Source organism: Rhinolophus sinicus, linkage group LG14, assembly GCF_036562045.2.
Source record: "Rhinolophus sinicus isolate RSC01 linkage group LG14, ASM3656204v1, whole genome shotgun sequence".
NCBI lineage: Eukaryota > Metazoa > Chordata > Mammalia > Chiroptera > Rhinolophidae > Rhinolophus > Rhinolophus sinicus.
In genome coordinates, this window is record NC_133763.1 from 29,728,609 (window position 1) to 29,753,336 (window position 24,728).

At 58.7% G+C, this 24,728-nt stretch overlaps 4 non-coding genes and 2 pseudogenes across 4 annotated transcripts; all 6 read right to left on the reverse strand.

The window, feature by feature from the left end:
* Positions 1-1,032: 1,032 nt before the first annotated feature.
* LOC141568733 (5S ribosomal RNA) lies at positions 1,033-1,151 on the reverse strand. Its single transcript, XR_012491953.1, has one exon. It is a non-coding gene; the product is annotated as a 5S ribosomal RNA (ribosomal RNA).
* A 6,696-nt stretch (positions 1,152-7,847) lies between these two features.
* Positions 7,848-7,966, reverse strand: LOC141568709 (5S ribosomal RNA). The gene has a single exon (XR_012491933.1). It is a non-coding gene; the product is annotated as a 5S ribosomal RNA (ribosomal RNA).
* Positions 7,967-8,810: 844 nt separating this feature from the next.
* Positions 8,811-8,928, reverse strand: LOC141568749 (5S ribosomal RNA; annotated as a pseudogene).
* A 5,771-nt stretch (positions 8,929-14,699) lies between these two features.
* LOC141568735 (5S ribosomal RNA) lies at positions 14,700-14,818 on the reverse strand (annotated as a pseudogene).
* A 6,741-nt stretch (positions 14,819-21,559) lies between these two features.
* Positions 21,560-21,675, reverse strand: LOC141568732 (5S ribosomal RNA). The gene has a single exon (XR_012491952.1). It is a non-coding gene; the product is annotated as a 5S ribosomal RNA (ribosomal RNA).
* An 820-nt stretch (positions 21,676-22,495) lies between these two features.
* On the reverse strand, positions 22,496-22,614 carry LOC141568730 (5S ribosomal RNA). The gene has a single exon (XR_012491950.1). It is a non-coding gene; the product is annotated as a 5S ribosomal RNA (ribosomal RNA).
* Between the last annotated feature and the right edge of the window lie 2,114 nt (positions 22,615-24,728).

Consider the following 24,728-nt stretch of genomic DNA (forward strand, 5'->3'; position numbering starts at 1 on the left):
GCATCAAGCGTTAAGAAAATGTAACTACAAGCAGAGGTTGGGAGGATGGCTGAGGGAACTACTAAGCATAAAGAACAAACAGACACCTGCTGTTCTGGGAATGGGACAATATCAAAAGGTCTAAAGACAGTCAGGGCCAAACTTTGGAAAAACGTAACTAATCTGTCCTTGCTGCCTCAGCCGCTTTATGTAACCTTCTTGTTTCTGTCTGTATAAAAGCATGCTGAAAAATCAAGCAGGCGCAGCAGTCTAGTCAGAACCGCTCGCCCTCCCGATCCCATCTTTGTCTCTTGTCCAATTTTTCTCAATCCTCACTCCGCACTTCAGGAACCGTTCGTCTCGTCGGCAGGCTCCGACATGGTGGTCTCTCCTGGAGTCCGAGGGCGTGCGGGGTGTTGGGGTGCTGCTCCCTCCGTCCCCTGGTTTGTCCCGGCTCTTTTCCCCTGTGTGTCGGGGCCACGGCCGGCGGGAACGGAGGGCTCCTGGCTCTTGTGGGAGACGTGAGGGGTGGGGCGAGGTGCCGGCCAGCAGAGACAGAGGCCTCCGGTGGGGCGGGGCGGGTGGGCATCCCGTTTGCCGGAGGACACGCCGATCCTGTGTCTCGGGGCCCAGGTGCAGGCACAGGGATGGTCGTCCCCTGGGCTCGGGCCGAGGTGCGAAGGACCGGCACGTCCTGGGATGGAGAAAGCCTGGTGGAGGCCAGCGCCGGCAGGCAGCCCTGGGCTTGGGCTTTGGGGGCGGGGGGGGGCGGGGGCGGGAGGGAGCGCGGCGATGGCAGCGGCGGCGGCGACCGCGGCTCGGTGAAGGGCTGCGGGCTGTCGGCCTGCGGGAGCGAAGAGGACTGAGAAGAGGTGGGGGAGCCGGGGCCGACGGGCCTGGCGTGCGGCCAGGCTGCGAGCTTGTAGTGCCGGGCGGCTGACCCGCCGCTGGCCAGGGGACCTTCGGCGGGCTGGGCGGCTGCAGAGGGGCAAGGGGCGCCAGGGGTTCGGAGGGAGCCACGCCGGGCGGCGGCGCAAAAGGAGAGGCGAGCAAAGCCTACAGCACCCGGTATTCCCAGGCGGTCTCCCATCCAATTACCAACCAGGCCCGACCCTGCTTAGCTTCCGAGATCAGACGAGATCGGGCGCGTTCAGGGTGGTATGGCCGAGCGCTGGGACCCGGCTCCCGGCGCCCCAAGAGCCTGCTCCCGGCCTGCCTCGTGAGCGCGCGCCATGCAGCTGGGTCGCTCGGGTGGCGAGCATCTCCCTGCTGACCGGCTCCGCCAGCGCTTCACCTCCCGCCTGCTCCCCGCCTCCTCCGGACGAATCTGGCGCGCGAGGCCCCTTCGCGCCATCCGTGGCTCCACGGGACTCTGCCATTACCCTGATGGTGACAGAAGTCGTGGAACTCTGGCATTCTGGGACTCCCTGGGACCCGACCGGCACCCGCCCCGCCACCAGGCCCACCCGAACGCATCCCCAACGCTGGTCGCCAGCAGGCAGCCCTGTGTTTGGGAGTTGTGGGAGGAGCCGGCGGCAGCGGCGGCGAGGGCAGAGCTGGCGTCGACGGTGGGGAGCGCGGTGATGGCGGTGGCGGCGGCGGGGCGGCGGAGGCGGCGGCGGCGGGGCGGGGAGCGGGAGGGAGCGCGGCGATGGCGGCGGTGGCCGCGAGCGAGGTGAAGGCGGCGGCGACGGGGGCGGGGGCGGGGGCGAGGGCAGCGCTGGCGGCAGTAGCGGGCAGCGCGGTGCTGGCGGCGACGGCGACCGCGGCTCAGCGAACGGGTGCGGCCTGACGGCCTGCGGGAGCGAAGAGGACTAAGAAGAGGGTATGGGGGGGAGCCCGGGCCGACAAGCCTAGCGTGCGACCCGGACTGCCAGGTTGTACGTCCGGGCGGCGGACACGCCGCTGGTCAGGGGGACCTTCGGCGGGCTGGGCGGCTGCAGAGGGACAAGGGGCGCCAGGGGTTCGGAGGGAGCCACGCCGGGACGGCGGCGCAAAAGGAGAGGCGAGCAAAAAGCCTACAGCACCCGGTATTCCCAGGCGGTCTCCCATCCAAGTACTAACCAGGCCTCCTGCTTAGCTTCAGATCAGACGAGATCGGGCGCGTTCAGGGTGGTATGGCCGAGACGCTGGGACCCGGCCCCGCGCCCCAAGAGCCTGCTCCCGGCCTGCCTCGTGAGCGTGCGCCGTGCTGCTGGGCCCGTGGCGAGCATCCCGCTGCCGGCTCTGCCAGCGCGCCCCCGCCTGCTCCCCGCCTCCTCCGGACGCCGCCGGGGGCGGCGGGCTCTTGGCCCGCAGCGAGGCCCCTTCGCGCCACCCGTGGCTCCACGGGCCTCTGTCACTTCCCTGACGGTGACAGAAGTCTCGGCGCCCTGGCATCCTGGGACTCCCCGAACGGCTTACACCCGCCCCCACCCCAACCCCGCTCCCCCACCCCAGCCCCACCTCCCCAGACCCGCCTGGCTGCTCTGCGGTCCCCGCTCATGGCAAGCGAGGGCGTCGCAGGGTCCTCTCAGGCCCCTCCGGCCCTAGGCACGCGCGACCCTGGCCCTGGCACTGGCCGGCCCCACCGACTGGCCCAAAGCCACGGGAGCCACCCGTGCCACCAGGGTGCAGCAGCTCCAGTCTGCCGTCACCCTTCGTCACACAGCCTTCCGTCTGGGCCCTCGCCCTCGTCAGCGACCAGCGGCCCACCCGATCTCCGGTCCCTTCACTGGCTACACGTCACCTCGCCTGACCCAGGGAGGTGAGAGAGGATGAGAGAAGGCCAGAGACGGAGCAAGAGAGAGGCGGAGAGAGACAGACGGGGACTGTGGGGACAGAGTCCCAGAGAGCCGTTTCCAGGCCCTGGGCCTCGCGTGGAGGGGTGCTGCCTCGGGTGGTGCACGGTCATCAGCTGTGACCGCTTGGCTATCAGCTGTTGCCAGTTGGCCATGGGCCACCAGCTGCGGTGGCCAAGCTAGGAAGCGCGGATGGTGGACTGCAAATTGCAGAGGCGCGGATTGCAGTTGGCCGGCTTGGTGTGTCGGTCGGTTGGTGGGTCGGTTGGTTGGCAGAGAAGCGGCCGGCAGGTTGGGGATCGTGCGGCTTGCTGCGTCCGAGCCAGCCGCCCGTGAGAAATGGTGCTATGAGCCCCTATCCATGGCTCCGTTGGTGTTTCTTCTTGGCCTGGCCATATCCTGCGTTCTTGTGCGGGCAGAGGGACTAGAGTCCCCGCAGGACAGGGACCGACAGACAGAACGGGAGGAGGAGGAGGAGGCAGCGCGATGGAAATATACACGTATATGTGCATGTATGTATCTAGACATACAGAGAGACTCGGACAGAGACAGAGAAAGAGGGGCTGGCACGCGGGAGAGAGCTCCTGAGCGAGAGCCACAGCCCAACAGGCATGTCACAGAGCCAGACGGACAGGGGTGGAGGTTGAGGGGAGGGACGCACAGGCTGGGACACGGACTGGGACGGACGCACTGAGGCTGTGTTGAGGTGGCAGCTTCTCCACCGGTGTGTGGTCGTGCCCGGGCTGGGCTCCGCTAAGGAGGCAGTGCCGGGCTTTGGCAGTCACCCTCGAAGCCCCGGGCGGGCCGCCAGGGTCTCCGGAGCACCGGTGCCGGTGGGCTCGAGCCCCGCCCAGGGTCCCGCCGGGAGGAGAGTGGCAGCCCTAGGCACCCTCGTTGTGAGGGTCGTGTGCCTGCGTGCCTGCTCTTCCCCTTGTGGTGGTGGGGAGCTGGAGCATCAAGGGTTAAGAAAATGTAGCTACAAGCAGAGGTTGGGAGGATGGCTGAGGGAACTCCTAAGCATAAAGAACAAACAGACACCTGCTGTTCTGGGAATGGGACAATATCAAAAGGTCTAAAGACAGTCAGGGCCAAACTTTGGAAAAACGTAACTAATCTGTACTTGCTGCCTCAGCCGCTAGATGTAACCTTCTTGTTTCTGTCTGTATAAAAGCATGCTGAAAAATCAAGCAGGCGCGGCAGTCTAGTCAGAACTGCTCGGCCTCCCGATCCCATCTTTGTCTCTTGTCCAATTTTGTCTCTATACTCACTCCCCACTTCAGGAACCGTTCGTCTGGCAGGCTCCGACAAGTGGCGCCGAACAGGGACCTGAATACTGGGGAATCAGTGAAGGACTCCGCTTGCAAATGAGACGCGTCGAATAAGGTTAGTGAAAGCGGTGAGATACCATAGTCGGGAGTAAAATAAAATGGGACAGGGTCACAGTAAAAGGCTGTTTACTCACATGTTAAGGAGCATGCTAAAAGCTAGAGGAGTTAAAACCAGTGAAGCACAGTTGCTTGATTTTTAGAATTTGTAGTACAAATATGTCCCTGGTTCCCCGAAGAAGGGACTTTAAACTTAGAAACTTGGGAAAAGGTGAGAGAGCGTTTACAGGGATATTATGATGCTCATGGACCCTCTGAAGTACCAGTAGATACTTTTTCCTTATGGAATTTGGTTAGGGATGTGATCGATCCTAGACACGAGGGAATCACATACTCTGAAAATGATCAACCCAAACTGGATCCCCTTGGAAGCAGAGGGCAAAGATTACAAGCTGCACTCCCTCTCTGTTCAAATGCAATTAGTCCAGGCTCAACAGACTGGGCCTTTATTAGAATCTCAATCAGAATAGAAGCCTAGGTTACAATTAAGCTCTCCTCCAAGTGTAGTTGCAGGGCTAGATCCACTGCCCGAGGCCCCTATCAACAGAAAGAAGATTCAAGCCGCCAAGCTGCTAGTACAGGAGCAACTTAAAAGGGACACATTGCCCCTCCAATTCCCGGAATTCTCCCATGTTTGTTATCTGGTAGATAGAGATTATTACAAGATTTACAAAAGTTAATAAAACCATGAAATTAATGGGAGCCTTACAGACAGGCTTGCCCTGTCCTGCAGCCATACCAAAAACACATATAAAATTGTTTTGGACTGCAAAGATTGTTTTATACTATACCTTTAAATCCTGATGACTGCCCCAGATTTGCTTTCAGTGTTCCTTCCGTTAATTTACAAGAACCTTTTAAGAGATATCATTGGCTAGTGCTACCTCAGGGAATGGCTAGTAGCCCTACACTATGTCAAAAATTTGTATCAGCTGCAATAAAACCTACCGAAGGACATTTCCAGATATTTACATCATCCACTACATGGATGACATACTGCCCACTCTTGTGAACCAAAGTTGCTTGCTGCTTTTGCTCATTTACAAAAAAGCTCCACGATTATGGGCTAGTTATAGCCCCAGAAAAAATTCAGCAAGTGCCTCCTTACTCTTATCTGGGATATTGCTTAATGCCTCAGGCCGTTGTGCCTCAAGAAATACAAATCCGGCGAGATTGTTTAAAAACATCAAATGATTTCCAAAGGCTACTGGGAGACATTAACTGGATTAGACCTCAGTTGCGGTTGACAACCGGTGAATTACAACCTTTGTTTAAAATGTTACGTGGGGAAGCTGATCCTACTTCTCCCCCGAGATAACACGGGAAGAGGCTTTGCTTGTATTTCTCCAGGTCCGGAAGAAAAACCTTTGTGAATTCCTGGTCGGTGTTAAACCATACCATGAACGACAGCCCACAGAAGAGAAGACATCTAGAGATACCCATCCACGCCCCTAGGGTGTGGAAAAGCTCTCACCGCAGCCGCAGAAGGACTGTCCACTTCAGACCCTGTTAAATGGATAAAGACTTTGGGTAGAGGGTTTTGCTGGGGATATTGCTCTTCTGTTTATTGTTCTGTTTATTTTACATAGTCCTCAGATGTGGACAAATAGCCCTCCGACGGGCTGTAAGTGAAACAACTACACGTTCTGTGTTTCTCATGCTTCAAAAACAAAAAGGGGAGATGTAGTCACACAACAGCCTAGCCGACTGTCCCCCATGTCTTTCCTTAAGGAAAGAAGAGTCTGTAAGACTGTGCCTTTCTGGGACTCTGTTCCATTCTTGTGTTTACACCTTATGTCTCTCTGTCTGGTCCCCAGAAGATGGTTTGCAGCCAAAGACGGGTAAGATATCTCAGGGAGATACAACCTAAGCCAGGCGGAACCGAGTGGGGACCCCCAATGAGCTGCCTTAGAAGACCCAAAAGGAGCCTTTCCTCCCTTCCCCTGCCTGGCAAAAGCCACTGCTGTCTCTGGCTTTCCTCTCTCACCTGATTGTGAGAGAAGTCATGAGGGCAATGAAGATCAGTTCTCTCCACTTATCTCAACAGAGCTGTTACAATATGAGTGACTTGACCCTGAGAAGGTAAGACATCATGGGACTTTATGCTTCCCCTGTTAACAGACAAAGGGTGATTGGAATAAACATTTTTTCTGCTATGAGGTATGAGTCTCACAGACCGTGTAAGAAAAAATGTTACTCTTGATCTTATCCAGTTTCATAAAGAGGTCTTGACACTGCAAGAGACCTCTCCTTTAAACACCGATATAGCTGATACTCTCAACAAACTTGTCTCTAGTTTTCACAATGTATTTCCATCATACTCTTCAATGCTTGAATTATGGCCCCCCTTGTAATTCCGCTTGTTGTGATCCTCCTGATACTATGTTTCCTCCCCTGCATCACAAAAGCTGTGATGGGGATAGTCACAGATATTTATGGAGAAATTCACAAAATAAGGCTCCACATGGCTGATAGACCAAAAGCCACTGCCCTGTCTAACCCCAAAGGAGATCGGTAGCCAATGACGGGTAATGATCAGTGGATGTCTTACGACCTAAGACAGGAGTCGATCGCTTTGGTGAAGGATATCCAATGACGGGTAAGTGAGAAGGTCTGTACTGACCACCTAAGCCAGGCACGATCTCAAAAACTAAACAAGGGGGAATTGTGGGGAGCTGGAGCATCAAGCGTTAAGAAAATGTAACTACAAGCAGAGGTTGGGAGGATGGCTGAGGGGAACTCCGATAAGCATAAAGAACAAACAGACACCTGCTGTTCTGGGAATGGGACAATATCAAAAGGTCTAAAGACAGTCAGGGCCAAACTTTGGAAAAACGTAACTAATCTGTCCTTGCTGCCTCAGCCGCTTTATGTAACCTTCTTGTTTCTGTCTGTATAAAAGCATGCTGAAAAATCAAGCAGGCGCAGCAGTCTAGTCAGAACCGCTCGCCCTCCCGATCCCATCTTTGTCTCTTGTCCAATTTTTTCTCAATCCTCACTCCGCACTTCAGGAACCGTTCGTCTCGTCGGCAGGCTCCGACATGGTGGTCTCTCCTGGAGTCCGAGGGCGTGCGGGGTGTTGGGGTGCTGCTCCCTCCGTCCCCTGGTTTGTCCCGGCTCTTTCCCCTGTGTGTCGGGGCCACCGCGGCCGGACGGAGGGCTCCTGGCTCTTGTGGGAGACGTGAGGGGCGCGCGCGGGGTGTGGGGCGAGGTGCCGGCCAGCAGAGACAGAGGCCTCCGGTGGGGCGGTGGGCATCCCGTTTGCCGGAGGACACGCCGATCCTGTGTCTCGGGGCCCAGGTGCAGGCACAGGGATGGTCGTCCCCTGGGCTCGGGCCGAGGTGCGAAGGACCGGCACGTCCTGGGATGGAGAAAGCCTGGTGGAGGCCAGCGCCGGCAGGCAGCCCTGGGCTTGGGCTTTGGGGGCGGCGGGGCGGGGAGCGGGAGGAGCGCGGCGATGGCAGCGGCGGCGGCGACCGCGGCTCGGTGAAGGGCTGCGGGCGGGAGCGAAGAGGACTGAGAAGAGGGTGTGGGGGAGCCGGGGCCGACGGGCCTGGCGTGCGGCCCGGGCTGCGAGCTTGTAGTGCCGGGCGGCTGACCCGCCGCTGGCCAGGGGACCTTCGGCGGGCTGGGCGGCTGCAGAGGGCAAGGGGCGCCAGGAGGGAGCCACGCCGGGCGGCGGCGCAAAAGGAGAGGCGAGCAAAGCCTACAGCACCCGGTATTCCCAGGCGGTCTCCCATCCAAGTACTAACCAGGCCCGACCCTGCTTAGCTTCCGAGATCAGACGAGATCGGGCGCGTTCAGGGTGGTATGGCCGAGCGCTGGGACCGGGCTCCCGGCGCCCCAAGAGCCTGCGCCAGGCCTGCCTCGTGAGCGCGCGCCATGCAGCTGGGCCGCCCAGGTGGCGAGCATCTCCCTGCTGACCGGCTCCGCCAGCGCCTCACCTCCCGCCTCCCGCCTCCTCCGGACGAATCTGGCGCGCGAGGCCCCTTCGCGCCATCCGTGGCTCCACGGGACTCTGCCATTACCCTGATGGTGACAGAAGTCGTGGAACTCTGGCATCCTGGGGCTCCCCGGGACCCGACCGGAATACACCCCGCCTCCCTACCGCCACCAGGCCCACGCCGAACGCATCCCCAACGCTGGTCGCCAGCAGGCAGCCCTGTGTTTGGGAGTTGTGGGAGGAGCCCGCGGCAGCGGCGGCGAGGGCAGAGCTGGCGTCGACGGTGGGGAGAGCGGTGATGGCGGTGGCGGCGGCGGCGGCGGCGGCGGCGGCGGCGGCGGGGCGGAGCGGAGGAGCGCGGCGATGGCGGCGGTGGCCGCGAGCGAGGTGAAGGCGGCGGCGACGGCGGGGGGCGGGGCGAGGCAGCGCTGGCGGCAGTAGCGGGCAGCGCGGTGCTGGCGGCGACGGCGACCGCGGCTCAGCGAACGGGTGCGGCCTGACGGCCTGCGGGAGCGAAGAGGACTAAGAAGAGGGTATGGGGGGGAGCCCGGGCCGACAAGCCTAGCGTGCGACCCGGACTGCCAGGTTGTACGTCCGGGCGGCGGACACGCCGCTGGTCAGGGGGACCTTCGGCGGGCTGGGCGGCTGCAGAGGGACAAGGGGCGCCAGGGGTTCGGAGGGAGCCACGCCGGGACGGCGGCGCAAAAGGAGAGGCGAGCAAAAAGCCTACAGCACCCGGTATTCCCAGGCGGTCTCCCATCCAAGTACTAACCAGGCCCCTCCCTGCTTACTCCCCAGATTAGAGGAGATAGGGCGCGTTCAGGGTGGTATGGCCGGAGACGCTGGGACACGGAACCCCGCGCCCCAAGAGCCTGCACCCGGCCTGCCTCGTGAACGCGCCGTGCTGCTGGGCTCGGTGGCGAGCATCTCCCGCTGCCGGCTCTGCCAGCACCGCCTCCCCGCCTGCCTCCTCCGGACGCCGCCGTGGGCGGCAGGCTACTCTTGGCCCGCAGCGAGGCCCCTTCGCGCCACCCGTGGCTCCACGGGCCTCTGTCACTTCCCTGACGGTGACAGAAGTCTCGGCGCCCTGGCATCCTGGGACTCCCGGGCCCCGAACGGCTTACACCCCGCCCCCACCCCAACCCCGCTCACCCCCACCCCAGCCCCACCTCCCCAGACCCGCCTGGCTGCTCTGCGGTCCCCGCTCATGGCAAGCGAGGGCGTCGCAGGGTCCTCTCAGGCCCCTCCGGCCCTAGGCGCGCGCCCTGGCCCTGGCACTGGCCGGCCCCACGGACTGGCCCAAAGCCACGGGGAGCCACCCGTGCCACCAGGGTGCAGCAGCTCCAGTCTGCCGTCACCCTTCGTCACACAGCCTTCCGTCTGCACCCTCGCGCCTCGTCAGCGACCAGCGGCCCACCCGATCTCCGGTCCCTTCACTGGCTACACGTCACCTCGCCTGACCCAGGGAGGTGAGAGAGAGGATGAGAGAAGGCCAGAGACGGAGCAAGAGAGAGGCGGAGAGAGACAGACGGGGACTGTGGGGACAGAGTCCCAGAGAGCCGTTTCCAGGCCCTGGGCCTCGCGTGGAGGGGTGCTGCCTCGGGTGGTGCACGGTCATCAGCTGTGACCGCTTGGCAGCTGTTGCCAGTTGGCCATGGGCCACCGCAGCGCGGTGGCCAAGCTAGGAAGCGCGGATGGTGGACTGCAAATTGCAGAGGGGCGCGGATTGCAGTTGGCCGGCTGGGTGTGTTGGTCGGTTGGTGGGTCGGTTGGTTGGCAGAGGAGCTGCCGGCAGGTTGGGGATCGTGCGGCTGCGTGCGTCTCGAGCCAGCCGCCCGTGAGAAATGGTGCTATGAGCCCCTATCCATGGCTCCGTTGGTGTTTCTTCTTGGCCTGGCCATATCCTGCGTTCTTGTGCGGGCAGAGGGACTAGAGTCCCCGCAGGACAGGGACCGACAGACAGAACGGGAGGAGGAGGAGGAGGCAGCGCGATGGAAATATACACGTATATGTGCATGTATGTATCTAGACATACAGAGAGACTCGGCCAGAGACAGAGAAAGAGGGGCTGGCACGCGGGAGAGAGCTCCTGAGCGAGAGCCACAGCCCAACAGGCATGTCACAGAGCCAGACGGACAGGGGTGGAGGTTGAGGGGAGGGACGCACAGGCTGGGACACGGACTGGGACGGACGCACTGAGGCTGTGTTGAGGTGGCAGCTTCTCCACCGGTGTGTGGTCGTGCCCGGGCTGGGCTCCGCTAAGGAGGCAGTGCCGGCTTTGGCAGTCAGCCCCGGGCGGGCCGCCAGGGTCTCCGGAGCACCGGTGCCGGTGGGCTCGAGCCCCGCCCAGGGTCCCCCCGCGGGAGGAGAGTGGCAGCCCTAGGCACCCTCGTTGTGAGGGTCGTGTGCCTGCGTGCCTGCTCTTCCCCTTGTGGTGGTGTGGGGAGCTGGAGCATCAAGGGTTAAGAAAATGTAGCTACAAGCAGAGGTTGGGAGGATGGCTGAGGGGAACTCCCTAAGCATAAAGAACAAACAGACACCTGCTGTTCTGGGAATGGGACAATATCAAAAGGTCTAAAGACAGTCAGGGCCAAACTTTGGAAAAACGTAACTAATCTGTACTTGCTGCCTCAGCCGCTTTATGTAACCTTCTTGTTTCTGTCTGTATAAAAGCATGCTGAAAAATCAAGCAGGCGCAGCAGTCTAGTCAGAACTGCTCGCCCTCCCGATCCCATCTTTGTCTCTTGTCCAATTTTTTCTCAATCCTCACTCCCCACTTCAGGAACCGTTCGTCTCGTCGGCAGGCTCCGACAAGTGGCGCCGAACAGGGACCTGAATACTGGGGAATCAGTGAAGGACTCCGCTTGCAAATGAGACGCGTCGAATAAGGTTAGTGAAAGCGGTGAGATACCATAGTCGGGAGTAAAATAAAATGGGACAGGGTCACAGTAAAAGGCTGTTTACTCACATGTTAAGGAGCATGCTAAAAGCTAGAGGAGTTAAAACCAGTGAAGCACAGTTGCTTGATTTTTAGAATTTGTAGTACAAATATGTCCCTGGTTCCCCGAAGAAGGGACTTTAAACTTAGAAACTTGGGAAAAGGTGAGAGAGCGTTTACAGGGATATTATGATGCTCATGGACCCTCTGAAGTACCAGTAGATACTTTTTCCTTATGGAATTTGGTTAGGGATGTGATCGATCCTAGACACGAGGGAATCACATACTCTGAAAATGATCAACCCAAACTGGATCCCCTTGGAAGCAGAGGGCAAAGATTACAAGCTGCACTCACTTCCCTCTCTGTTCAAATGCAATTAGTCCAGGCTCAACAGACTGGGCCTTTATTAGAATCTCAATCAGAATAGAAGCCTAGGTTACAATTAAGCTCTCCTCCAAGTGTAGTTGCAGGGCTAGATCCACTGCCCGAGGCCCCTATCAACAGATAAAAGATTCAAGCCGCCAAGCTGCTAGTACAGGAGCAACTTAAAAGGGACACATTGCCCTCCGGGAATTCTCCCATGTTTGTAATTAATTAAAAAAAAAAAATCTGGCAGATAGAGATTATTACAAGATTTACAAAAAGTTAATAAAACCATGAAATTAACGGGAGCCTTACAGACAGGCTTGCCCTGTCCTGCAGCCATACCAAAAACACATATAAAATTGTTTTGGACTGCAAAGATTGTTTTATACTATACCTTTAAATCCTGATGACTGCCCCAGATTTGCTTTCAGTGTTCCTTCCGTTAATTTACAAGAACCTTTTAAGAGATATCATTGGCTAGTGCTACCTCAGGGAATGGCTAGTAGCCCTACACTATGTCAAAAATTTGTATCAGCTGCAATAAAACCTACCGAAGGACATTTCCAGATATTTACATCATCCACTACATGGATGACATACTTCTGCCCACTCTTGTGAACCAAAGTTGCTTGCTGCTTTTGCTCATTTACAAAAAAGCTCCACGATTATGGGCTAGTTATAGCCCCAGAAAAATTCAGCAAGTGCCTCCTTACTCTTATCTGGGATATTGCTTAATGCCTCAGGCCGTTGTGCCTCAAGAAATACAAATCCGGCGAGATTGTTTAAAAACATCAAATGATTTCCAAAGGCTACTGGGAGACATTAACTGGATTAGACCTCAGTTGCGGTTGACAACCGGTGAATTACAACCTTTGTTTAAAATGTTACGTGGGGAAGCTGATCCTACTTCTCCCCGAGATAACACGGGAAGAGGCTTTGCTTGTATTTCTCCAGGTCCGGAAGAAAAACCTTTGTGAATTCCTGGTCGGTGTTAAACCATACCATGAACGACAGCCCACAGAAGAGAAGACATCTAGAGATACCCATCCACGCCCCTAGGGTGTGGAAAAGCTCTCACTCCGCAGCCGCAGAAGGACTGTCCACTTCAGACCCTGTTAAATGGATAAAGACTTTGGGTAGAGGGTTTTTGCTGGGGATATTGCTCTTCTGTTTATTGTTCTGTTTATTTTACATAGTCCTCAGATGTGGACAAATAGCCCTCCGACGGGCTGTAAGTGAAACAACTACACGTTCTGTGTTTCTCATGCTTCAAAAACAAAAAAGGGGGAGATGTAGTCACACAACAGCCTAGCCGACTGTCCCCCCATGTCTTTCCTTAAGGAAAGAAGAGTCTGTAAGACTGTGCCTTTCTGGGACTCTGTTCCATTCTTGTGTTTACACCTTATGTCTCTCTGTCTGGTCCCCAGAAGATGGTTTGCAGCCAAAGACGGGTAAGATATCTCACGGGAGATACAACCTAAGCCAGGCGGAACCGAGTGGGGACCCCAATGAGCTGCCTTAGAAGACCCAAAAGGAGCCTTTCCTCCCTTCCCCTGCCTGGCAAAAGCCACTGCTGTCTCTGGCTTTCCTCTCTCACCTGATTGTGAGAGAAGTCATGAGGGCAATGAAGATCAGTTCTCTCCACTTATCTCAACAGAGCTGTTACAATATGAGTGACTTGACCCTGAGAAGGTAAGACATCATGGGACTTTATGCTGCTGTTAACAGACAAAGGGTGATTGGAATAAACATTTTTTCTGCTATGAGGTATGAGTCTCACAGACCGTGTAAGAAAAAATGTTACTCTTGATCTTATCCAGTTTCATAAAGAGGTCTTGACACTGCAAGAGACCTCTCCTTTAAACACCGATATAGCTGATACTCTCAACAAACTTGTCTCTAGTTTTCACAATGTATTTCCATCATACTCTTCAATGCTTATTATGGCCCCCTTGTAATTCCGCTTGTTGTGATCCTCCTGATACTATGTTTCCTCCCCTGCATCACAAAAGCTGTGATGGGGATAGTCACAGATATTTATGGAGAAATTCACAAAATAAGGCTCCACATGGCTGATAGACCAAAAGCCACTGCCCTGTCTAACCCCAAAGGAGATCGGTAGCCAATGACGGGTAATGATCAGTGGATGTCTTACGACCTAAGACAGGAGTCGATCGCTTTGGTGAAGGATATCCAATGACGGGTAAGTGAGAAGGTCTGTACTGACCACCTAAGCCAGGCACGATCTCAAAAACTAAACAAGGGGGAATTGTGGGGAGCTGGAGCATCAAGCGTTAAGAAAATGTAACTACAAGCAGAGGTTGGGAGGATGGCTGAGGGGAACTCCGATAAGCATAAAGAACAAACAGACACCTGCTGTTCTGGGAATGGGACAATATCAAAAGGTCTAAAGACAGTCAGGGCCAAACTTTGGAAAAACGTAACTAATCTGTCCTTGCTGCCTCAGCCGCTTTATGTAACCTTCTTGTTTCTGTCTGTATAAAAGCATGCTGAAAAATCAAGCAGGCGCAGCAGTCTAGTCAGAACCGCTCGCCCTCCCGATCCCATCTTTGTCTCTTGTCCAATTTTTTCTCAATCCTCACTCCGCACTTCAGGAACCGTTCGTCTCGTCGGCAGGCTCCGACATGGTGGTCTCTCCTGGAGTCCGAGGGCGTGTGGGGTGCTGCTCCCTCCGTCCCCTGGTTTGTCCCGGCTCTTTTTCCCTGTGTGTCGGGGCCACGGCCGGGGAACGGAGGGCTCCTGGCTCTTGTGGGAGACGTGAGGGGCGCGCGGGGTGTGGGGCGAGGTGCCGGCCAGCAGAGACAGAGGCCTCCGGTGGGGCGGCGGGTGGGCATCCCGTTTGCCGGAGGACACGCCGATCCTGTGTCTCGGGGCCCAGGTGCAGGCACAGGGATGGTCGTCCCCTGGGCTCGGGCCGAGGTGCGAAGGACCGGCACGTCCTGGGATGGAGAAAGCCTGGTGGAGGCCAGCGCCGGCAGGCAGCCCTGGGCTTGGGCTTTGGGGGCGGCGGGGCGGGGAGCGGGAGGAGCGCGGCGATGGCGGCGGCGGCGACCGCGGCTCGGTGAAGGGCTGCGGGCTGTCGGCCTGGGAGCGAAGAGGACTGAGAAGAGGGTGTGGGGGAGCCGGGGCCGACGGGCCTGGCGCCGGCTGCGAGCTTGTAGTGCCGGGCGGCTGACCCGCCGCTGGCCAGGGGACCTTCGGCGGGCTGGGCGGCTGCAGAGGGCAAGGGGCGCCAGGGGTTCGAGGGAGCCACGCCGGGCGGCGGCGCAAAAGGAGAGGCGAGCAAAGCCTACAGCACCCGGTATTCCCAGGCGGTCTCCCATCCAAGTACTAACCAGGCCCGACCCTGCTTAGCTTCCGCGATCAGACGAGATCGGGCGCGTTCAGGGTGGTATGGACTGAGACGCTGGGACCCGGCTCCCGGCGCCCCAAGAGCCTGCTCCCGGCCTGCCTCGTGAGCGCACGCCGTGCAGCTGGGTCGCTCGGGTGGCGAGCATCTCCCTGCTGACCGGCTCCGCTAGCGCTTCACCTCCCGCCTGCTCCCCGCCTCCTCCGGACGAATCTGGCGCGCGAGGCCCCTTCGCGCCATCCGTGGCTCCACGGGACTCTGCCATTACCCTGATGGTGACAGAAGTCGTGGAACTCTGGCATTCTGGGACTCCCTGGGACCCGACCGGAATACACCCCGCCCCCCTACCGCCACCAGGCCCACCCCGAACGCATCCCCAACGCTGGTCGCCAGCAGGCAGCCCTGTGTTTGGGAGTTGTGGGAGGAGCCCGCGGCAGCGGCGGCGAGGGCAGAGCTGGCGTCCACTGCGGTGGGGAGCGCGGTGATGGCGGTGGCGGCGGCGGCGGCGGCGCAGCGGCGGCGGCGGCGGCGGCGGGGCGGGGAGCGGGAGGCAGCGCGGCGATGGCGGCGGTGGCCGCGAGCGAGGTGAAGGCGGCGGCGACGGGGGCGGGGGCGGGCGAGGCAGCGCTGGCGGCAGTAGCGGGCAGCGCGGTGCTGGCGGCGACGGCGACCGCGGCTCAGCGAACGGGTGCGGCCGGCGGGAGCGAAGAGGACTAAGAAGAGGGTATGGGGGGGAGCCCGGGCCGACAAGCCTAGCGTGCGACCCGGACTGCCAGGTTGTACGTCCGGGCGGCGGACACGCCGCTGGTCAGGGGGACCTTCGGCGGGCTGGGCGGCTGCAGAGGGACAAGGGGCGCCAGGGGTTCGGAGGGAGCCACGCCGGGACGGCGGCGCAAAAGGAGAGGCGAGCAAAAAGCCTACAGCACCCGGTATTCCCAGGCGGTCTCCCATCCAAGTACTAACCAGGCCCCTCCCTGCTTACTCCCCAGATTAGAGGAGATAGGGCGCGTTCAGGGTGGCGGAGACGCTGGGACCCGCCCGCGCCCCAAGAGCCTGCTCCCGGCCTGCCTCGTGAGCGTGCGCCGTGCTGCTGGGCCCGGTGGCGAGCATCCCCGCTGGCTCTGCCAGCCGCGCCCGCCTGTTCCTCGCCTCCTCCGGACGCCGCTGGGCGGCGGGCTACTCTTGGCCCGCAGCGAGGCCCCTTCGCGCCACCCGTGGCTCCACGGGCCTCTGTCACTTCCCTGACGGTGACAGAAGTCTCGGCGCCCTGGCATCCTGGGACTCCCGGGCCCCGAACGGCTTACACCCCGCCCCCACCCCAACCCCGCTCACCCCACCCCCAGCCCCACCTCCCCAGACCCGCCTGGCTGCTCTGCGGTCCCCGCTCATGGCAAGCGAGGGCGTCGCAGGGTCCTCTCAGGCCCCTCCGGCCCTAGGCACGCACCCTGGCCCTGGCACTGGCCGGCCCCACCGACTGGCCCAAAGCCACGGGAGCCACCCGTGCCACCAGGGTGCAGCAGCTCCAGTCTGCCGTCACCCTTCGTCACACAGCCTTCCGTCTGGGCCCTCGCCCTCGTCAGCGACCAGCGGCCCACCCGATCTCCGGTCCCTTCACTGGCTACACGTCACCTCGCCTGACCCAGGGAGGTGAGAGAGAGGATGAGAGAAGGCCAGAGACGGAGCAAGAGAGAGGCGGAGAGAGACAGACGGGGACTGTGGGGACAGAGTCCCAGAGAGCCGTTTCCAGGCCCTGGGCCTCGCGTGGAGGGGTGCTGCCTCGGGTGGTGCACGGTCATCAGCTGTGACCGCTTGGCCGTCAGCTGTTGCCAGTTGGCCATGGGCCACCGCAGCGGCGGTGGCCAAGCTAGGAAGCGCGGATGGTGGACTGCAAATTGCAGAGGGGCGCGGATTGCAGTTGGCCGGCTTGGTGTGTCGGTCGGTTGGTGGGTCGGTTGGTTGGCAGAGAAGCGGCCGGCAGGTTGGGGATCGTGCGGCTCCGGCTTGCTGTGTCTTCGAGCCAGCCGCCCGTGAGAAATGGTGCTATGAGCGCCCTATCCATGGCTCCGTTGGTGTTTCTTCTTGGCCTGGCCATATCCTGCGTTCTTGTGCGGGCAGAGGGACTAGAGTCCCCGCAGGACAGGGACCGACAGACAGAACGGGAGGAGGAGGAGGAGGCAGCGCGATGGAAATATACACGTATATGTGCATGTATGTATCTAGACATACAGAGAGACTCGGACAGAGACAGAGAAAGAGGGGGCTGGCACACGGGGAGAGAGCTCCTGAGCGAGAGCCACAGCCCAACAGGCATGTCACAGAGCCAGACGGACAGGGGGTGGAGGTTGAGGGGGAGGGACGCACAGGCTGGGACACGGACTGGGACGGACGCACTGAGGCTGTGTTGAGGTGGCAGCTTCTCCACCGGTGTGTGGTCGTGCCCGGGCTGGGCTCCGCTAAGGAGGCAGTGCCGGGCTTTGGCAGTCACCCTCGAAGCCCAGGGCGCCAGGGTCTCCGGAGCACCGGTGCCGGTGGGCTCGAGCCCGCCCAGGGCCCGGAGGAGAGTGGCAGCCCTAGGCACCCTCGTTGTGAGGGTCGTGTGCCTGCGTGCCTGCTCTTCCCTTGTGGTGGTGTGGGAGCTGGAGCATCAAGGGTTAAGAAAATGTAGCTACAAGCAGAGGTTGGGAGGATGGCTGAGGGAACTCCGATAAGCATAAAGAACAAACAGACACCTGCTGTTCTGGGAATGGGACAATATCAAAAGGTCTAAAGACAGTCAGGGCCAAACTTTGGAAAAACATAACTAATCTGTACTTGCTGCCTCGGCCGCTTTATGTAACCTTCTTGTTTCTGTCTGTATAAAAGCATGCTGAAAAATCAAGCAGGCGCAGCAGTCTAGTCAGAACTGCTCGCCCTCCCGATCCCATCTTTGTCTCTTGTCCAATTTTTTCTCAATCCTCACTCCCCACTTCAGGAACCGTTCGTCTCGTCGGCAGGCTCCGACAAGTGGCGCCCGAACAGGGACCTGAATACTGGGGAATCAGTGAAGGACTCCGCTTGCAAATGAGACGCGTCGAATAAGGTTAGTGAAAGCGGTGAGATACCATAGTCGGGAGTAAAATAAAATGGGACAGGGTCACAGTAAAAGGCTGTTTACTCACATGTTAAGGAGCATGCTAAAAGCTAGAGGAGTTAAAACCAGTGAAGCACAGTTGCTGATTTTTAGAATTTGTAGTACAAATATGTCCCTGGTTCCCCGAAGAAGGGACTTTAAACTTAGAAACTTGGGAAAAGGTGAGAGAGCGTTTACAGGGATATTATGATGCTCATGGACCCTCTGAAGTACCAGTAGATACTTTTTCCTTATGGAATTTGGTTAGGGATGTGATCGATCCTAGACACGAGGGAATCACATACTCTGAAAATGATCAACCCAAACTGGATCCCCTTGGAAGCAGAGGGCAAAGATTACAAGCTGCACTCACTTCCCTCTCTGTTCAAATGCAATTAGTCCAGGCTCAACAGACTGGGCCTTTATTAGAATCTCAATCAGAATAGAAGCCTAGGTTACAATTAAGCTCTCCTCCAAGTGTAGTTGCAGGGCTAGATCCACTGCCCGAGGCCCCTATCAACAGATAAAAGATTCAAGCCGCCAAGCTGCTAGTACAGGAGCAACTTAAAAGGGACACATTGCCCCTCCAACTCCCGGAATTCTCCCATGTTTGTTATTTAAAAAAAAAAAAAAATCTGGTAGATAGAGATTATTACAAGATTTACAAAAGTTAATAAAACCATGAAATTAATGGGAGCCTTACAGACAGGCTTGCCCTGTCCTGCAGCCATACCAAAAACACATATAAAATTGTTTTGGACTGCAAAGATTGTTTTATACTATACCTTTAAATCCTGATGACTGCCCCAGATTTGCTTTCAGTGTTCCTTCCGTTAATTTACAAGAACCTTTTAAGAGATATCATTGGCTAGTGCTACCTCAGGGAATGGCTAGTAGCCCTACACTATGTCAAAAATTTGTATCAGCTGCAATGAAACCTACCGAAGGACATTTCCAGATATTTACATCATCCACTACATGGATGACATACTTCTGCCCACTCTTGTGAACCAAAGTTGCTTGCTGCTTTTGCTCATTTACAAAAAAGCTCCACGATTATGGGCTAGTTATAGCCCCAGAAAAATTCAGCAAGTGCCTCCTTACTCTTATCTGGGATATTGCTTAATGCCTCAGGCCGTTGTGCCTCAAGAAATACAAATCCGGCGAGATTGTTTAAAAACATCAAATGATTTCCAAAGGCTACTGGGAGACATTAACTGGATTAGACCTCAGTTGCGGTTGACAACCGGTGAATTACAACCTTTGTTTAAAATGTTACGTGGGAAGCTGATCCTACTTCTCCCCGAGATAACACGGGAAGAGGCTTTGCTTGTATTTCTCCAGGTCCGGAAGAAAAACCTTTGTGAATTCCTGGTCGGTGTTAAACCATACCATGAACGACAGCCCACAGAAGAGAAGACATCTAGAGATACCCATCCACGCCCCTAGGGTGTGGAAAAGCTCTCACTTTCCGCAGCAGAAGGACTGTCCACTTCAGACCCTGTTAAATGGATAAAGACTTTGGGTAGAGGGTTTTGCTGGGGATATTGCTCTTCTGTTTATTGTTCTGTTTATTTTACATAGTCCTCAGATGTGGACAAATAGCCCTCCGACGGGCTGTAAGTGAAACAACTACACGTTCTGTGTTTCTCATGCTTCAAAAACAAAAAGGGGAGATGTAGTCACACAACAGCCTAGCCGACTGTCCCCCATGTCTTTCCTTAAGGAAAGAAGAGTCTGTAAGACTGTGCCTTTCTGGGACTCTGTTCCATTCTTGTGTTTACACCTTATGTCTCTCTGTCTGGTCCCCAGAAGATGGTTTGCAGCCAAAGACGGGTAAGATATCTCACGGGAGATACAACCTAAGCCAGGCGGAACAGTGGGGACCCCAATGAGCTGCCTTAGAAGACCCAAAAGGAGCCTTTCCTCCCTTCCCCTGCCTGGCAAAAGCCACTGCTGTCTCTGGCTTTCCTCTCTCACCTGATTGTGAGAGAAGTCATGAGGGCAATGAAGATCAGTTCTCTCCACTTATCTCAACAGAGCTGTTACAATATGAGTGACTTGACCCTGAGAAGGTAAGACATCATGGGACTTTATGCTGGCTGTTAACAGACAAAGGGTGATTGGAATAAACATTTTTCTGCTATGAGGTATGAGTCTCACAGACCGTGTAAGAAAAAATGTTACTCTTGATCTTATCCAGTTTCATAAAGAGGTCTTGACACTGCAAGAGACCTCTCCTTTAAACACCGATATAGCTGATACTCTCAACAAACTTGTCTCTAGTTTTCACAATGTATTTCCATCATACTCTTCAATGCTTCGAATTATGGCCCCCTTGTAATTCCGCTTGTTGTGATCCTCCTGATACTATGTTTCCTCCCTGCATCACAAAAGCTGTGATGGGGATAGTCACAGATATTTATGGAGAAATTCACAAAATAAGGCTCCACATGGCTGATAGACCAAAAGCCACTGCCCCTGTCTAACCCCAAAGGAGATCGGTAGCCAATGACGGGTAATGATCAGTGGATGTCTTACGACCTAAGACAGGAGTCGATCGCTTTGGTGAAGGATATCCAATGACGGGTAAGTGAGAAGGTCTGTACTGACCACCTAAGCCAGGCACGATCTCAAAAACTAAACAAGGGGGAATTGTGGGGAGCTGGAGCATCAAGCGTTAAGAAAATGTAACTACAAGCAGAGGTTGGGAGGATGGCTGAGGGAACTCCGCATAAAGAACAAACAGACACCTGCTGTTCTGGGAATGGGACAATATCAAAAGGTCTAAAGACAGTCAGGGCCAAACTTTGGAAAAACGTAACTAATCTGTCCTTGCTGCCTCAGCCGCTTTATGTAACCTTCTTGTTTCTGTCTGTATAAAAGCATGCTGAAAAATCAAGCAGGCGCAGCAGTCTAGTCAGAACCGCTCGCCCTCCCGATCCCATCTTTGTCTCTTGTCCAATTTTTCTCAATCCTCACTCCGCACTTCAGGAACTTCGTCTCGTCGGCAGGCTCCGACATGGTGGTCTCTCCTGGAGTCCGAGGGCGTGCGGGGTGTTGGGGTGCTGCTCCCTCCGTCCCCTGGTTTGTCCCGGCTCTTTCCCTGTGTTCGGGGCCACCGCGGCCGGGAACGGAGGGCTCCTGGCTCTTGTGGGAGACGTGAGGGGCGCGCGCGCGGGGTGTGGGGCGAGGTGCCGGCCAGCAGAGACAGAGGCCTCCGGTGGGGCGGGTGGGCATCCCGTTTGCCGGAGGACACGCCGATCCTGTGTCTCGGGGCCCAGGTGCAGGCACAGGGATGGTCGTCCCCTGGGCTCGGGCCGAGGTGCGAAGGACCGGCACGTCCTGGGATGGAGAAAGCCTGGTGGAGGCCAGCGCCGGCAGGCAGCCCTGGGCTTGGGCTTTGGGGGCGGGGCGGGAGCGGGAGGAGCGCGGCGATGGCAGCGGCGGCGGCGACCGCGGCTCGGTGAAGGGCTGCGGGCTGTCGGCCTGCGGGAGCGAAGAGGACTGAGAAGAGGTGGGGGAGCCGGGCCCGATGGCGTGCGGCCCGGCTGCGAGCTTGTAGTGCCGGGCGGCTGACCCGCCGCTGGCCAGGGGACCTTCGGCGGGCTGGGCGGCTGCAGAGGGCAAGGGGCGCCAGGGGTTCGGAGGGAGCCACGCCGGGCGGCGCAAAAGGAGAGGCGAGCAAAGCCTACAGCACCCGGTATTCCCAGGCGGTCTCCCATCCAAGTACTAACCAGGCCCGACCCTGCTTAGCTTCCGAGATCAGACGAGATCGGGCGCGTTCAGGGTGGTATGGTAGACGCTGGGACCCGGCTCCCGGCGCCCCAAGAGCCTGCTCCGGCCTGCCTCGTGAGCGCGCGCCATGCAGCTGGGTCGCTCGGGTGGCGAGCATCTCCCTGCTGACCGGCTCCGCCAGCGCCTCACCTCCCGCCTGCTCCCCGCCTCCTCCGGACGAATCTGGCGCGCGAGGCCCCTTCGCGCCTTCCGTGGCTCCACGGGACTCTGCCATTACCCTGATGGTGACAGAAGTCGTGGAACTCTGGCATCCTGGGACTCCCTGGGACCCGACCGGAATACACCCCGCCACCGCCACCAGGCCCACCCGAACGCATCCCCAACGCTGGTCGCCAGCAGGCAGCCCTGTGTTTGGGAGTTGTGGGAGGAGCCGGCAGCGGCGGCGAGGGCAGAGCTGGCGTCGCCGGTGGGGAGCGCGTGGATGGCGGTGGCGGCGGCGGCGGCGGCGGCGGCGGCGGCGGCGGGCGGGAGCGGGAGGGAGCGCGGCGATGGCGGCGGTGGCCGAGGTGAAGGCGGCGGCGACGGCGGGGGCGGAGGGCGCTGGCGGCAGTAGCGGGCAGCGCGGTGCTGGCGGCGACGGCGACCGCGGCTCAGCGAACGGGTGCGGCCTGACGGCCTGCGGGAGCGAAGAGGACTAAGAAGAGGGTGGGGGAGCCGGGCCGACAAGCCTAGCGTGCGACCCGGACTGCCAGGTTGTACGTCCGTGCGGCGGACCCGCCGCTGGTCAGGGGACCTTCGTTGGGCTGGGCGGCTGCAGAGGGCAAGGGGCGCCAGGGGTTCGGAGGGAGCCACGCCGGGCGGCGGCGCAAAAGGAGAGGCGAGCAAACGCCTACAGCACCCGGTATTCCCAGGCGGTCTCCCATCCAAGTACTAACCAGGCCCGACCCTGCTTAGCTTCCGAGATCAGACGAGATCGGGCGCGTTCAGGGTGGTATGGCGAGACGCTGGGACCCGGCGCCCCAAGAGCCTGCTCCCGGCCTGCCTCGTGAGCGTGCGCCGTGCTGCTGGGCCCCTCGGGTGGCGAGCATCCCCGCTGGCCGGCTCTGCGCCCGCCCCCCGCCCTCGCCTCCTCCGGACGCCGCCGGCGTGGGCGGCGGGCTACTCTTGGCCCGCAGCGAGGCCCCTTCGCGCCACCCGTGGCTCCACGGGCCTCTGTCACTTCCCTGACGGTGACAGAAGTCTCGGCGCCCTGGCATCCTGGGACTCCCCGGGCCCCGAACGGCTTACACCCCGCCCCCCCACCCCAACCCCGCTCACCCCCACCCCCAGCCCCACCTCCCCAGACCCGCCTGGCTGCTCTGCGGTCCCCGCTCATGGCAAGCGAGGGCGTCGCAGGGTCCTCTCAGGCCCCTCCGGCCCTAGGCACGCGCCCTGGCCCTGGCACTGGCCGGCCCCACCGACTGGCCCAAAGCCACGGGGAGCCACCCGTGCCACCAGGGTGCAGCAGCTCCAGTCTGCCGTCACCCTTCGTCACACAGCCTTCCGTCTGGGCCCTCGCCCCTCGTCAGCGACCAGCGGCCCACCCGATCTCCGGTCCCTTCACTGGCTACACGTCACCTCGCCTGACCCAGGGAGGTGAGAGAGAGGATGAGAGAAGGCCAGAGACGGAGCAAGAGAGAGGCGGAGAGAGACAGACGGGGACTGTGGGGACAGAGTCCCAGAGAGCCGTTCCAGGCCCTGGGCCTCGCGTGGAGGGGTGCTGCCTCGGTGGTGCACGGTCATCAGCTGTGACCGCTTGGCCGTCAGCTGTTGCCAGTTGGCCATGGGCCACCCGTACAGCGGCGGTGGCCAAGCTAGGAAGCGCGGATGGTGGACTGCAAATTGCAGAGGGGCGCGGATTGCAGTTGGCCGGCTTGGTGTGTCGGTCGGTTGGTGGGTCGGTTGGTTGGCAGAGAAGCGGCCGGCAGGTTGGGGATCGTGCGGCTCCGGCTTGCTGCGTCTCCGAGCCAGCCGCCCGTGAGAAATGGTGCTATGAGCCCCCTATCCATGGCTCCGTTGGTGTTTCTTCTTGGCCTGGCCATATCCTGCGTTCTTGTGCGGGCAGAGGGACTAGAGTCCCCGCAGGACAGGGACCGACAGACAGAACGGGAGGAGGAGGAGGAGGCAGCGATGGAAATATACACGTATATGTGCATGTATGTATCTAGACATACAGAGAGACTCGGACAGAGACAGAGAAAGAGGGGGCTGGCACGCGGGGAGAGAGCTCCTGAGCGAGAGCCACAGCCCAACAGGCATGTCACAGAGCCAGACGGACAGGGGGTGGAGGTTGAGGGGGAGGGACGCACAGGCTGGGACACGGACTGGGACGGACGCACTGAGGCTGTGTTGAGGTGGCAGCTTCTCCACCGGTGTGTGGTCGTGCCCGGGCTGGGCTCCGCTAAGGAGGCAGTGCCCGGGCTTTGGCAGTCACCCTCGAAGCCCGGCGGGCCGCCAGGGTCTCCGGAGCACCGGTGCCGGTGGGCTCGAGCCCCGCCCAGGGTCCCGCCCCGGGAGGAGAGTGGCAGCCCTAGGCACCCTCGTTGTGAGGGTCGTGTGCCTGCGTGCCTGCTCTTCCCCTTGTGGTGGTGTGGGGAGCTGGAGCATCAAGGGTTAAGAAAATGTAGCTACAAGCAGAGGTTGGGAGGATGGCTGAGGGAACTCCCTAAGCATAAAGAACAAACAGACACCTGCTGTTCTGGGAATGGGACAATATCAAAAGGTCTAAAGACAGTCAGGGCCAAACTTTGGAAAAACGTAACTAATCTGTACTTGCTGCCTCAGCCGCTTTATGTAACCTTCTTGTTTCTGTCTGTATAAAAGCATGCTGAAAAATCAAGCAGGCGCAGCAGTCTAGTCAGAACTGCTCGCCCTCCCGATCCCATCTTTGTCTCTTGTCCAATTTTTTCTCAATCCTCACTCCCCACTTCAGGAACCGTTCGTCTCGTCGGCAGGCTCCGACAAGTGGCGCCCGAACAGGGACCTGAATACTGGGGAATCAGTGAAGGACTCCGCTTGCAAATGAGACGCGTCGAATAAGGTTAGTGAAAGCGGTGAGATACCATAGTCGGGAGTAAAAT